This window comes from Cupressus sempervirens, chromosome 8, assembly GCF_028749045.1.
Source record: "Cupressus sempervirens isolate cs-2001-9-10 chromosome 8, ASM2874904v1, whole genome shotgun sequence".
Taxonomy (NCBI): Eukaryota; Viridiplantae; Streptophyta; class Pinopsida; order Cupressales; family Cupressaceae; genus Cupressus; species Cupressus sempervirens.
In genome coordinates this window covers 581,331,974-581,346,108 of record NC_143125.1, presented here as the reverse complement: position 1 = coordinate 581,346,108, position 14,135 = coordinate 581,331,974, and the positions used below count along the sequence as shown (strand labels likewise).

At 34.2% G+C, this 14,135-nt stretch overlaps 1 pseudogene; it reads right to left on the bottom strand.

The window, feature by feature from the left end:
• Positions 1–9,700: 9,700 nt before the first annotated feature.
• On the bottom strand, positions 9,701–10,500 carry LOC149543759 (uncharacterized; annotated as a pseudogene).
• Between the last annotated feature and the right edge of the window lie 3,635 nt (positions 10,501–14,135).

The window sequence follows — 14,135 nt, the reverse complement described above, 5'->3', positions numbered from 1 at the left end:
AGTTTCATGAGGGAGAACTTGATCAAAGAAAAACATAGTGGAGGAATGGCATAACACTTTGGTCAAGATAACACCATTGTCATTGTCAGTGAATATTATATTGGCCTCAATTGTCACAATATATGAAGAATATTGTGCACATTTGTCGAGTGTGTCAAACAACTAAAGGAGTCAATCAAAATATGGGAATCTATCAACCATTTCATGTTCCATCAAGACCCTGGGAAGACATAAGTATGGATTTTGTTCTTGGGTTTCCAAGGACGCAAAGGGATAATGATCTAGTATTTTTTGTGGTTGACAAGTTTTCAAAGATGGCTCATTTAATTCCTTGCCACAAGACCTATGATGGGGTCCACATTGTAGATTTGTTCTTTAGAAAGATGGTGAGGTTACATGGTCTTCTGAAGAGCATAATTTCAAACCAAAATACTGGTAGGTCACCATTCCAAATTTTGTGTATGGGAGTATTCCAAGGACTAAATCGTAATTGAGGAAGATGGAGCAGGGAGGTAGGAGTAGTTCTAAGGCAGAGGACTTTGTTGAACATGTAAATAACCTACATGAGGAAGTGCATGAGCATCTCATCAAGATGAACATGTAGTATAAGGCTAGGGCATATCAAAAGAGGACACATAATGAGTTCCAAGTTGGGGATCAAGTTATGGTGTACTTGAGAAAAGAAGGGTTTCCAGTGGGCACCTAGAACTAGTTAAAGATGAAGAAATTTGGTCCTTGCAGAGTTTTGAAGAAACATGATTCAAGAAATTCATATGAGGTGGTGTTTCCTAATGGAATCTACATTTCTTGTATTTTCAATGTTGCAGATTTAGCATTATATCATGAAGATGGTATGGAGGAGGAATTGATACTTGAGCCATGTCCAGTTCCTACCTTTGAGAAGGAGGAGATTGAGGAAATCCTAGATAGACATGTGGGAAAGAGTATTAGAAACATGAAATATGAGGATTATCTTATGAAGTGGAAATGACTACCTATGGAAGAATCAACCTCATTATCTAAAGTGAAGGTTGCCCATTTGGGTTTTACTCAACTAGCTAAAATGTAACAAGGTCACATCTCAAATTACCTAGGGTGCTTGATGTAGGAGTATCTAATAATGTAAGGGAATTCTTGTATGGCCCAAAAATATATTTAGCGGTAGTGAATGGTTGATGTGTTTTTAGTTCTGGATACCCATTTGGACAAAAATAAATATTCCAACTCTCAAATATCTATTGTTAATTTTTTGGATTAGCATTTTAACACACCTTGGGATACGTGCAAATGCATAAAATGGGTTATTTTGTTATAGATCCATAATTACAAAGAATTGGAGGATGTAATTTGTAGGGAAGGTTATAATTGAGATTTCAAGCACTCTAGAAAAAGAATCAGGTCAAAAGGCTTCATGGTGTTTTTTAGAGACCTCTTATGAATAATTCAGTGTTAGATTTAAGGCAATAAATGAAATTGTACAAAAAATAGGTGATGGACCATACAGCTATAAAGTGCTTAGAGTGCTTTCTGAAAATATGAATGGTTCATCAATGAGAATCCCATATCAAAAGTTATGCCTCCCAAAAGTTGGACTACCTTTTTCTACAACCCTCTACTTTTACACTGACTTCTAATTTGACATCTAGAACCTCTAGTTTGGTGTTGGATTCCAAATGTCAAAATTTAAATTGTATCCCTAACCCTAACTTAAGACATTCTACTTAAGGCCCATCCTTGAGGTGTCAAGGAAGTCTTTGGTGGAGTTTGGGAGAAGGTACCGTGAGAAAGGTTTTACTCCAAAATCTAATAATATTGTAGCCCATACGACAAGTAGTTGGGTTTGTTTTTCTTTAATGCATGCTATAGCTTCTCACTTAAAATAATATAGGTTTCATCATCTATTTTTTTCATTTTATCTCAAGTTGTGCCCTCATCACATTCATACATTTGTTGAGTGTAAGAGGAGAACATATTAGAAAAGTTTTGAACAAGATTTGTAGAGTCCATGGGATTAGAAACACCATCTTCCCTGAAATGAATCCCACTATCTTTCAAGGGATAATTTACCAACTCTACTATTTTTAGAAAAATTTCATGGACATTTTAATATCAAAAGGGGTAAATTGCACATAAAAATCATGCAACAAGAGGTTCTAGTTTTCTAGATCACTTGGATTGGCATGAACAAAATCTAGGTAGTCTTTAGAAAGGTGATCTGAAAGATGACAAAAAATAAAAACAGATTTGGCCCTTCAAAGAAATAACACTCAATCCCACATTCCATTTTTAGATTAGATTTTCAATACATACGAGAAAGGGTTAGTTCTGTACATTAACACAGAAACCTAAACTAGAAGATTTTGATTTTTAAAAAAGACAATCTCAATTGGATCCACATGGGAATAAAGTTGATGATAATCGAGATGGGGTTGAAATTTGGCATCTAGGTTTCTATAAACCAAAACTATTAAAAGGCCAGATTTAATCATAAACATTGAGTCTCTCATCTCCTACATAGAAAAAATTACCACAAATAATTATTGCCTTTGGTATATGAAAAAAAAAACTCATTGACACCAAACTAACTCCCTTCTACCCATTTAAATAATGACTTTTAATCAATAAAGAGGTCCTAAAAATTTTATATAAAGGCTTACAAATAAAGATCATGGATCTAAGGTCATAGAGCTTACTTTGAAAATGTTATAGTAAGACCATTGTTTGAATCTTGCTTTGATTATTTTCTCTAGTGAGTCTTATCCTTTGACTCTTCAACTACCTGTGTTCTTCAAAAGTTCGGAACCCACATTTTTTGGGTATGAGGAATTCATTGTTGCTTCTCTCTAAAAGATCTACTTCTAAATATTATCCTTTCCTTTTATCTTTTGAGAGCATGGGCCACTCTTTCCATGAACATTCTATATGATTTAGAAAAGTGGCAAGAAAGACTTTCTTTTCCTTGTCCCAATGTAATCATTATAGATTCCAAAAATAAGGGGAGCTTCATTTCTACTCTTCTCATGGATACTTCTTGTGTTTCTTTCCAATAATTGCTATTGTGTGTTCCTTACCCCTAAAATTAGAAGAGATCCTTATAGAATAGGAAGAGTTGAAGGTATATGGTTGAAAGGCCAACTTTTGATGCCCAATTGCATTTGTTATCCAAAACCCTATATTAAGTTTCCCTAAACTCAACTTTTGCATAGATCTAACAGAATTTTATTTTATTTTAAATGGTAGTTGAGGTTCTCATGAAGCCCAAATGGTGTGTAGGTCTTAAATTGGTTTTGAAAAGTGTTATGTAGGACTATGATTTCCAAGAAACCAATTAGTTTGGTTGATTGTGCATCTCAATTAGAATTTATTGTTTAATCCTTTTTTAATTGTGCAGAGTAGTGCCACCATGGTTGTTGGGGTTTGGATTTTTGTAAAGTCATTATTAGGATTTCTAATGTAGATACAGTCAATTGGTCTTTTTCCATCAAGCTAATTCCCATCATTGACAAGGAGGTGGATACAAAAATAATCATGTTTAGAGTAAGATCTTATAGATACAACTATATTAGTAACATTTATATTAATACTAGATGATACATACATACTCATATAATCAAGTTGAACACAATAAGTTTGACCTTTTACATGAATACTCCTTTTTAATTTATATTTTAATAAATATATATGATTTGACCCCCTTAAGCCCACTCATAACTAAAACCATAAAATATAAAATATTATCTTAAATTATAAAATTAACTATATTGAGTAGCTGAAATAATCCTATACCTAAGAGAATTGTTAAATTTAATATACTCAAAGTTTCCCTAAATTCTCAATAGTATATTAATGCATTATGTTAATTGCTTGATTCGAGATGAATTGATCTACTATTAACTCCAAAATTTGCACCCAACCACTTATGTCCTCAAAATTCAGCTATTTTGGAGCAACCTGGGATCAATTAAAGATTCTGGGTAACCCATAACTTGACTGAACCTTCGAGTTCTAGTTTGGTTCCTATATGATGTCAACTCTATATATCACCTATCCTAATGAAAAACTCTAAACTTGATGGAAAAGGGAATAAGAATGAACTTTGATGGAAAACTATAATGAGATGCAAAAAATTAAGGTGATTCATCGATAATACTAACCAAAGATCATAATTTCCTTAACACATTTAGAGCATACATAGTTATCCCAAGAAAGTATGACCTTGATGAATACCCTACTTGTAGAAGTATCATAACTAGGCTCTGTAGGAAAACATCACAAGAAAATGAATTACAAATGACATTTTCAAGCAACTTTACACAAGTTGTGACCTACAAATAAAGCTCATTGTAATTCCACAATGCAGAATGAGACATAAAAATGCTAAAGATTTCAAGGGAGAAAATACAATAAACACATACTATAGATCACTATGATGCATACAAAGAACTCAATTGAACTCTTAAAACATCCTAAAAATATTCTTGATGCTAATAAAAACTTCCACTCTTTTGAATAATTCTAAAAGAAGACTCCAACATATTCTCCAAAGATGCCACCTATCCCTTAGTCAACAAATGACTCACTACAACATGAAGGGGTATTTTAAGACAACATTAGAGACAATTTTTAAGGGAATTGTCGTAATTTGAGACAAAAAAAAAAGTTGTGTATTGTCTTACCTGTTGTCTTTAAGCGACTGTCTTAAACAATTGTTGTAAATTATTGTCTTATAAAGACAATAAAGAACAATGTTGTTATTGTCTCGTAGAGACAATTTTAATTTTTTCTTTATATAAACTATTGTGTCTTTAATCTCACTTATTGTATTTCTTAAGATGATTACGGAGAAAATGGTACAAACTAATAAATTTTTAAAATTTGTATTATTTAGTATAAACTAAAATATAATTTATTATTTCATGTTAAGGCACGATGGATTCGAACCACCATCCCCTGCTTTTAATGCAAGTGCTCGTCCATTGAGCTAGCATCTTTTAAAATAAGGAAAATTTTTTGCAAATATGAGCCACAAGAAAGGAGCAAAAAAAATTAATTCAATGAGTAGGAACATTGGTGGTGAGCTGGACTTACATGTGGATAGACGGTGCTAGGTTTTGATACATTCAAATCTGGCACTCAAGGTTGCTAGCTCATCACACAAATGTAACAAATTAGATGGGACTTGAACTTGTTTTAATTGTAGGCTATAAAACGCAATTTCAATTGTTGATTACAAGCTTTTTATAGTTTTAAAAAAAAATAGAATTCTAATTTAAAAACCTTTAAGTATGTTCTCTATGTGTGTTGACTTAAGGCTTTGAAAATGGGTATGCACATACAACAACAGAGAAATTTTAGCCGCAACTGATCTGGTATACATGTACACCTAATGTGGAGGCACAAACAAACATGTCAACCATTTGTCATCACCACTTATGCCAAGAATGAAAGCCTTTAAAAGTAACTAATTTATAAAATCAATTGTAAATTGTTGCATTCCAAGAAGACCATTCAACTCCAATTCTAAACATGACAGTAAGCATCGAGTATAAGTTGAATCACCTTGGAGAAGGCGAATGGAAGAACTTTTTTAAAAAGAGGGAAGCGCATTGGAATTAAGGGAGCATGGACAATTTGGTAACCAATGTGGATGGAAAGCTAGTTAATGGAAGACATTGTCCCAATTACCTCTACTCTCCACATGATGTGTCTGCCACCTCCTCTCAACCTGTAGACTCATCACTACAAAAATCATGGCATGACCAAATACCTATAAGCCAGAGCATGAGATATTGGCTCTATGACTTAGTACAATGTAATGAATTTTATTTGGCAGATAAACCATCACATTTAGGATGTAAGAACGTTGGTTTTGGCATTCATTTCTCCCACCATAATGGAGGGCAATGCAAAAATACTAAAATTTATGTAACTAGAAATTTCTAATTTCAGACAAAATGTTGGACAGGGGTCAAAACACGGGCCTGCTTCACCAAGGTTAGACGTTGTCACCATGCATGATTGGTAGCCCACACAAGCAGAAGATATTGAACCAAAACAACCTGAGACATTAGGAGTTTTGGATTTAATATGGGAGCTTTCTTGGCCATATTGGACCCCACACAAAAGAGCTAGGGATCATAGAATAAAAAAACATTGGCAGAACTTTCATTACAGAGATTCTCAAAAATATATTTGTTCATATGATAGAGGATTTGTTGACTATGGTAGCATCTAAGAACAATCTAGTTTGTGATGTGGAGCAATACAACGGAGAATACAAAAGTATGTTTCATCTGCCAAAAAATTTGTGGCAGGTGATAAAAGGACTACTTCGCAATTTTGAATTTGGGAAGTGGATCATTGAAAGCACAAGAGTGATTTTGGAGCACTCTCCCTACACAATGGAGCTTGCTAAGGAGCAGTAGATACTAAATGATTCAAGTACATTAAAGGAGCTCTATCTTTTACATATTTTAAATTTTCAACACCAGTGGAATCCGATGAAATTCCAGAATCCAAATATCTCATTTAAGGAAATGGAAACAATTGGAGCAGAAGAAATTTTTTACTCCGATTTAATTTAGAAAAGAATCATTTGAACGGTATTAGAACAGATTCTGACAACCTTGAGGTCGTCTCAAGATCTCATTGTTCTCTAAGATTTGGAAAAAAGAAGGGAATGTTGTCGTACATGACTCTACCAGTGAAATCGAATGGGAAGCAAGGGATGTCATACTGCATAGCTGTGCCAGTTGGACTAAATACATTGTAATTATTATTTTTTGAGTCCAACAAGTATTTTTGACTTCAGATGAATAAAAGATTTTTATACCACACACAAGCATATTTATGTACAAACAGATAACTAGGAGAGCAAAATTACATACCATAATATACCCTACCAAGAGTCCAAAATGCTAGAGCTCCACAAACACTGAAGATGCCAATTGTTTTCCACACCATTGTTGAGTAGGGTTTTTGCATCTGATCTCATTAACTCCCCATTCAACCATCCTAAAAATTGCCTCAGGGCCATCTTCCTTCTTTCTGATACTTTCCTATAATCTTCCTCAATCACTACCAATTACCAAAATCACCAATACTTTTAATATCAAAATATGATAGTAATAAAAAGAAAATCCAAACACATATCACTTATGAAAAAAGAAAAATAAACTCTGTAGTGATCCCTGCCAATGCTTGTGAGTGGGGGGTGAAATTTCACCTCAGCCCCTCCAATACATTCCTCTCAAGATGTGTGGTAATTAAAGAAGATCCTCTCTTATAATATATGGAATAATCATTTACTTTTCAGGGCAAAGATAACTTTCTTCTATAGCCCACAATATATAATAATATTCAGCTCCTTGAATTTTTTCATGATGAATTCTCTTATATAAGCTTTTCTAATTTTCAAGAAGGCATCAATCTGCTCACCTAAGATTATTATCACAAAATCAGACAGTCCTAGACTCTCGTAACATTTGGAAAATCATTTTCACCTTGATTATTCAAAATCATACACAACCATTGAAAATACAATTCATTTAAGTACATTTTTCTTTTAATCACAAACAAATATTATTTTTCAAAAAGAGGTTATCATGAAAAGTCTATGATCCTTTAAGAAATAATCTGTTCCAGTTGACCTCAATGTTCAAAGATGTTTAGATTGCGTAAGATACAAGATCTTTCAACATTGAGGCCCTAGCTGGAACAAATTATTTCTTAAAGGAGCATAGATTTATCATTATAACCACTTTATGAAAAACAATATTTGTTAATGACTTGACAAATTTTCATTCCATGAACTCCAGTTTGATTTTGTTGAAGAGTTGAATAAGAATTTAATATTTTTTTGGCCAGCTCTAACCAATGAAATTATTTGGTCTTTGTGAAAACAACAAAATAAGGATTGTTTTCAAGGAACAAAAAAGAAACTCACTGAGTCATCTTAAAAACTCATCTTTGTCTATATTGTCATGCAGATTACCCTTACACTAGACCTTACATAGAAAAAAATCTGGGAATTAATTTCCCATGCAAAGTCAAGATAGTGAAAGTCGGAGTTGAAGATGGAAAAATGTTGGCCTTATTCTAAAAAAAGAAAAACAAATTTGTCAAAAGCTACAGGAAATTCCAAAAAAGGGACAAGAGGAATTATACCTATCATAAGCTTTAAGAGGACAAGAATTTTAGAGAAGGAATGATAGTGCTAAGGAAGACATGGCATGAAAATGGTGAGATATAATGACTCAATTTGAGATAACTGTCAACTAATTGGAACCTATGATATGGATACATACAGTGAATTGGAATATATATTTTTCTAATCCTTTGAAATGTTTAACCTTTGGGTTGATCCACCATCTATTCCTCTATATTTAGTTCTTCTTGGTTAAATTGTTGTATCTACAACTCATTTTGCTAAGAGCAAGAAGATAATGCATATTCATATATCTGTGTGTAACACTTTCCTATTCATTCACATAGTTGCTCTGCCTCTAAACAAAAAAGTATGAATTCAGTGAATTAAATTAACATGCACAGAAGAAATATTTTCTAACAATAAAAAATTATTTTTAAAACATGAGATGTCAATTGAAATGAGCACAACAAATAAATCATTGAGGCTTTCCTAATGAACACCCAAGTTCAATTCCCCAAGAAGCATGTTAAATGCTTCAAATATAAAAATGTTAAAAGTTGAATTGGGTAAACTAACACATCCAATTAATGGTATGATGCATCCCAACAGGTTGTATGTTGTATCACAACAGGGAATTCATGTCTAAATATGACATTTGAGATAACCGTCGAAGGAAATCCCATAAAGTCATGTTAACCACACAAACAAATATATAAAATAACTACAAATGGTTCCACTTTCTATGATCTTAGCATCTCTAAGGCCATGTGTGCATGTTTGAAGATCTTTACTTTGAAAGGTTGAACAAGACAATCTAGTAAGTGGTAGAATCCCTCTAGACAATTAGAATGGTTTACAGCTCAACCTATAATCAAAATACTAGATCATACAGGGGCCAAAAAAGATATTGACATTCTGTTTGCTAAATCTGGACCTCTTTCAAAGAACAAAAAAGATATAATCACCCATAACAAGTATAATGAATATTTTTAAAGACTCCACTCAGCCCATTCCATAGCCAACAAAATCAATCTCTAATAATCAAGGGGAACTCAATTATGCAGCCCTAAATAAAAGAGTAATTCCAAATTTTTTTAACATTTAACATTTATTTTTGCAGCCCTAAATCAAAGAACATTTCAGATTTCTTATGACAGATTTTGTTGTCCAAAACAATGACAAGAAAATTATAAGGTAATGTAATAACATACACCCCATTAATAACCCAATCCATAACGTAGGAAGCAATCTAAAAACTAAGTTAATTGGGGATAGATTCAATTACTCCCAAAGATTTACTTGTCATCAACGTAGCCAATAATGAAACTGATCTCTTTCATTTTAATTAGCAATATTTAAAACAAACAAACTCATATGCAACCGAGTACAACTTTCTCTATGAAATGCAGAAATGTTTTATTTCCATGTTTCTCTCTTTACATATTATTAATCTTCCATAGAGAGAGCTTTGTTTTCTGCTCTCCAGTCAAGATTGGATTCTCACAAATTTGTTTTTAAAACAAAACTATGTTATACTTTTTCTATCAAGAATCAACCCTGAGAACACAAGGAATGTGCCAATGAAGTTGACACTCAAAAATACATCAGAAAACCAACAATAGCTAGATCATGAAGTGGCAACTCCATTTGACCAAGTCTTATTGGCACAATAGTGTCAACATAATGAAATGTACCCCAATAAAGATAGAGATAACCTTTATTACCACAAACGCACCAAATGTCTTAAGGAAAACAACACCACAGAATTTTTCTGAAGCCAAAAGAGCCCCAAAAAAAAGTGTTGTCTCCCAACTTATAAAAATAGACGAGAAATAATTCTATTGAAAACCCGGTGCTAATATCTCCAAGGTCCCAGAGCCAACTACGAGTTTGTGCTACAGATCCAATATCTATGGTTTCTAATGACTGATGATAGTTGTGCAAACTGAAAATTCTTGTCAATGTTGCTATCTTATCAAGTTAGATAAGTGTGAGTTAGGGTAATCACAAAGCTCTATTTGCTGGAGGGTTTTGATCTAATGCACAATAATCATGGTGAATTCCAAAATAATCAAACTAATGGCCTGTATCCACATGTATATTTTGATCCCATGATTTAGATTCATGATCTATTATACTAATAGATAGCTCTGCAAGTTGTTTCAGATCACTCCTCGAATTTTGTCTGATACACCATGGTGATTTATTGAAGTGTCTTTCATGTGCTGCTACAGAAGCTAGCACAGATTGCAATGAATGCATACACTAAGTACACTTACTTTTTCCTTTTTCCTTCATTGTTTAGAATAGATCCCTAGCTAAGGCAGCTAGGACCATTTAATTGTAACCATTTTTTTAGCATATGAGGATCGATCTAAATTTTTATAATGTGAATTTTTCATATTCTTTCTTTCCCTTTAAATCAATAAACACATTAAACATGTGTTAATGAGCTTCCTTTGAATTCACTTCATTCACCAGATTATGACAATTGACATGAATAAATAAGATTGATATTTAGAACGTGCCAAATTTACCCCACAATCTAATACTGGTGAGGCCGTAAATTGGGGATGTTATCTTTATAAATCCAAAAGGATAAAACTATAGTATTTACCAAATTCCAGTTGTTAGATTGTGGTGACTGATCAGGAAAGTACTGTACATACTTCATACTTCAGGAAAGCGGTTTAATACTTGTATAAAAAGGGCTTAGGGTTGGGTATTTTTATATAGATGGTGATACGAAATTGGTTCTTGCGGCAGTATTAAGCTCTAAGGGATTACAGATTGTAATCAGGTTGTAATCACTGAATTGTAATAAGATCGAACTTGTTGTTTGGTGGACGTAGCCCAGGGATTGGGTGAACCACGTTAAATCTTGGTGCCTTGTGTTTATTTCTGTGTGTTCTATTATTTTCTGTTATTGGTTATATTTGCATGTAGTTTTTATTTGTCCATGGTTTTTTCCTAACAAGTGGTATCAGAGCAAGGTTGTCTTTCAGTTATCCTCTGCAGGAAAGTCTCACGGTTAAGTGGGAGTCTCACAGTTGAGTGGAAGCAATGGCAGATGAGGGTAAGTTGAGGGTTGACAGGTTTAATGGGCAGAACTTCCAGTTATGGAAGATGCAAATGGAAGACTATTTATATCAGAAGGATTTATGGAAGCCGTTGGAAGGAAAAGCCAAGAATCAGGGAACTATGTCAGAGGTTGAATGGGATCTTTTGGACAGAAAGGCACTCAGAAGCATTCGGTTATGCTTGGCACCATCGGTGGCATTTAATATTACAAAAGCAAAGATGACAGAAGATTTGATGAAAACCCTAGCGACATTGTATGAAAAGCCCTCCGCTTCAAATAAGGTATTTCTCATGAAGCGTTTATTTAATATGAAAATGGCAGAAGGTGGATCTATTGCAGATCATTTAAATGAGTTTAATACTATTACTATTCAATTATCTTCTATGGGTATCAATTTTGATGAAGAAATTAGGGCTCTCTTGATTTTGTGTTCTTTGCCTGAAAGCTGGAATGGCTTGGTAATGGCGGTGAGTAATTCTGTTCCTGGATCTAGTACCCTAAAATATGATGATGTGATCGGTGTTATTTTAAGTGAGGAAACTCATAGAAAATCCTCAGGTGGATCTACATCAGGAAGTGCTTTAAATGCACAAAGCAGGGGCAGAACGACTGAAAGAGGAAGTAACTCTGGAAATCATGGGAAATCAAGAGGAAATTCAAAGGGGAGGAGGTCTCAATCGAGAGGACCAAATGATTGCTAGTACTGTGGGAAACTAGGGCACAAAAAGAAAGATTGCTGGACTCGAAAGAAAAATGAAGGAGATAAATCAGATGGAGACAAAGAGGCAAATGTGGTAAGTAACAAATCCGAAGAGGATGCTTTGCTTCTGTCTTTAGAGAATGTTGATGATTCATGGGTTTTAGATTCTGGTGCTTCTTTTCATGCTACACCTCATAGAGGTTATTTCATTGATTATGTCCAAGGGGATTTTGGGCTTGTTTATTTGGGGGATAATGAACCCTGTCAGATTGTTGGAAAGGGAAAAATTAAGATTAAGTTGCAGAATGGGAATCATTGGCTACTACATGAGGTAAGACATGTTCCAAAACTAAGTAAAAATTTAATTTCAGCAGGGCAACTCGGTGATGAGGGTTGTGTAGTTACTTTTAATGATAAAAATTGGAAGGTTTCAAAAGGTTCCCTTGTAGTAGCAAGAGGTGTGAAAGTAGGCACCTTATATCTTTGTACAGGTCATATTGTTCCTTCTACTTTGATTGTTTCAGAGAAAAATGAATATTCAGGAACAATTACTGCAGTTGAGCAGGGAGAACAAATAGTTGCTGTAGATTCTGATACAGCGTTGTGGCACAATAGACTTGGGCACATGAGTGAGAAAGGTATGAAAGTACTTCATTCAAGGAAAGCTTTACCAGGTCTAAAATGTGTGAATATGGATTTCTGTGAAAGTTGTGTGTATGGAAAACAAAAGAGAGTGAGTTTTGTAAAGACAGGGAAGGAAAACAAAAAGGAGAAATTAGAACTTGTGGATACAGATGTATGGGGACCGCCTCAGGTATCTTCCCTTGGTGGCTCTCATTATTATGTTACATTTATTGATGACGCAACTAGAAAAGTATGGGTTTATTTCCTTAGACAGAAATCTGATGTATTTCAAACTTTTAAGAAATGGAAATGCTTGGTTGAAAATGAGACTGGTAAGAAATTAAAATGTCTCAGATCTGATAATGGTGGTGAGTATTGCAGTCATGAATTTGAAGATTATTGCTCCACTAATGGTATTCGTAGACAAAAAACTGTTCCAAGGACTCCACAGGAAAATGGAGTGGCTGAACGCATGAACAGGACTATAATGGAGCGCGCAAGGAGCATGAGGTTGCATGTTGGGTTGCCCTTACACATGTGGGCGGAGGCTATCAATACTGTAGTATATTTGATTAATAGAGGTCCCTCTACTCCTTTGGGCTGTGCTATTCTAGAGGAAGCATGGACTGGTAAGAAGGTGAGTTATTCTTTTCTCAAGACCTTTGGTTATGAAGCTTTTGCTCATATAGACTCTGAAAATAGAACCAAGCTAGAAGCTAAATCAAAGAAATGTGTCTTTTTTGGATATGGCATTAATGAATTTGGCTATAGGCTTTGGGATTTTGAAAATCATAAAATTATAAGAAGTCGGGATGTCATATTCAATGAAAAAGTGTTGTACAAAGATCTGTTGCAGCAACATGAGAAGAAAGAAGATGATTATGTAGTGCTGGATGATACTCCAAAAGCTGATGTTCCAGCCATTCCTCATGATGTGCAACAACTGAAACAACAAATACCACACACACCAGTGAATGTTAGACGGTTAACAAGGCCAATTAGACCTCCACAAAGGTTTTCTCCCTCTTTGTATTCTATTTTACTTACTGATGCTGGTGTTCAGTGGGAGTCTGCAATGAAAGATGAAATGGATTCTTTGCTGAAAAATAAGACATGGGATTTGTGCAAGTTGCCTGCAGGTAAAAAGGCTTTATAGAATAAATGGGTTTATAGGTTGAAAGAAGAGGAAGGAGGTAAGAAAAGATTTAAGGCCAGGTTAGTTGTAAAAGGATTTGCACAGAAAAAGGGAATTAATTTTGATGAGATATTTTCTCCTGTTGTTAAAATGACTTCTATTCGTACTGTTTTTAAGTCTTGTGGCTACTGAAGATTTGCATTTAGAGCAGATGGATGTTAAAACAGCCTTTCTTCATGGTGATTTGGATGAAGAAATATATATGGCTCAGCCACAGGGTTTTGAGGTCAAAGGTAAGGAGAACTTAGTGTGCAAATTGAAGAAAAGTTTATCTGGCTTGAAGCAAGCACCTCGGCAATGGTATCTGAAATTTGACAGTTTTATGGATGAGCATGGATATAATAGGTGTCATGTAGATTACTGTGTTTATTTTAAGAGGCTGGAT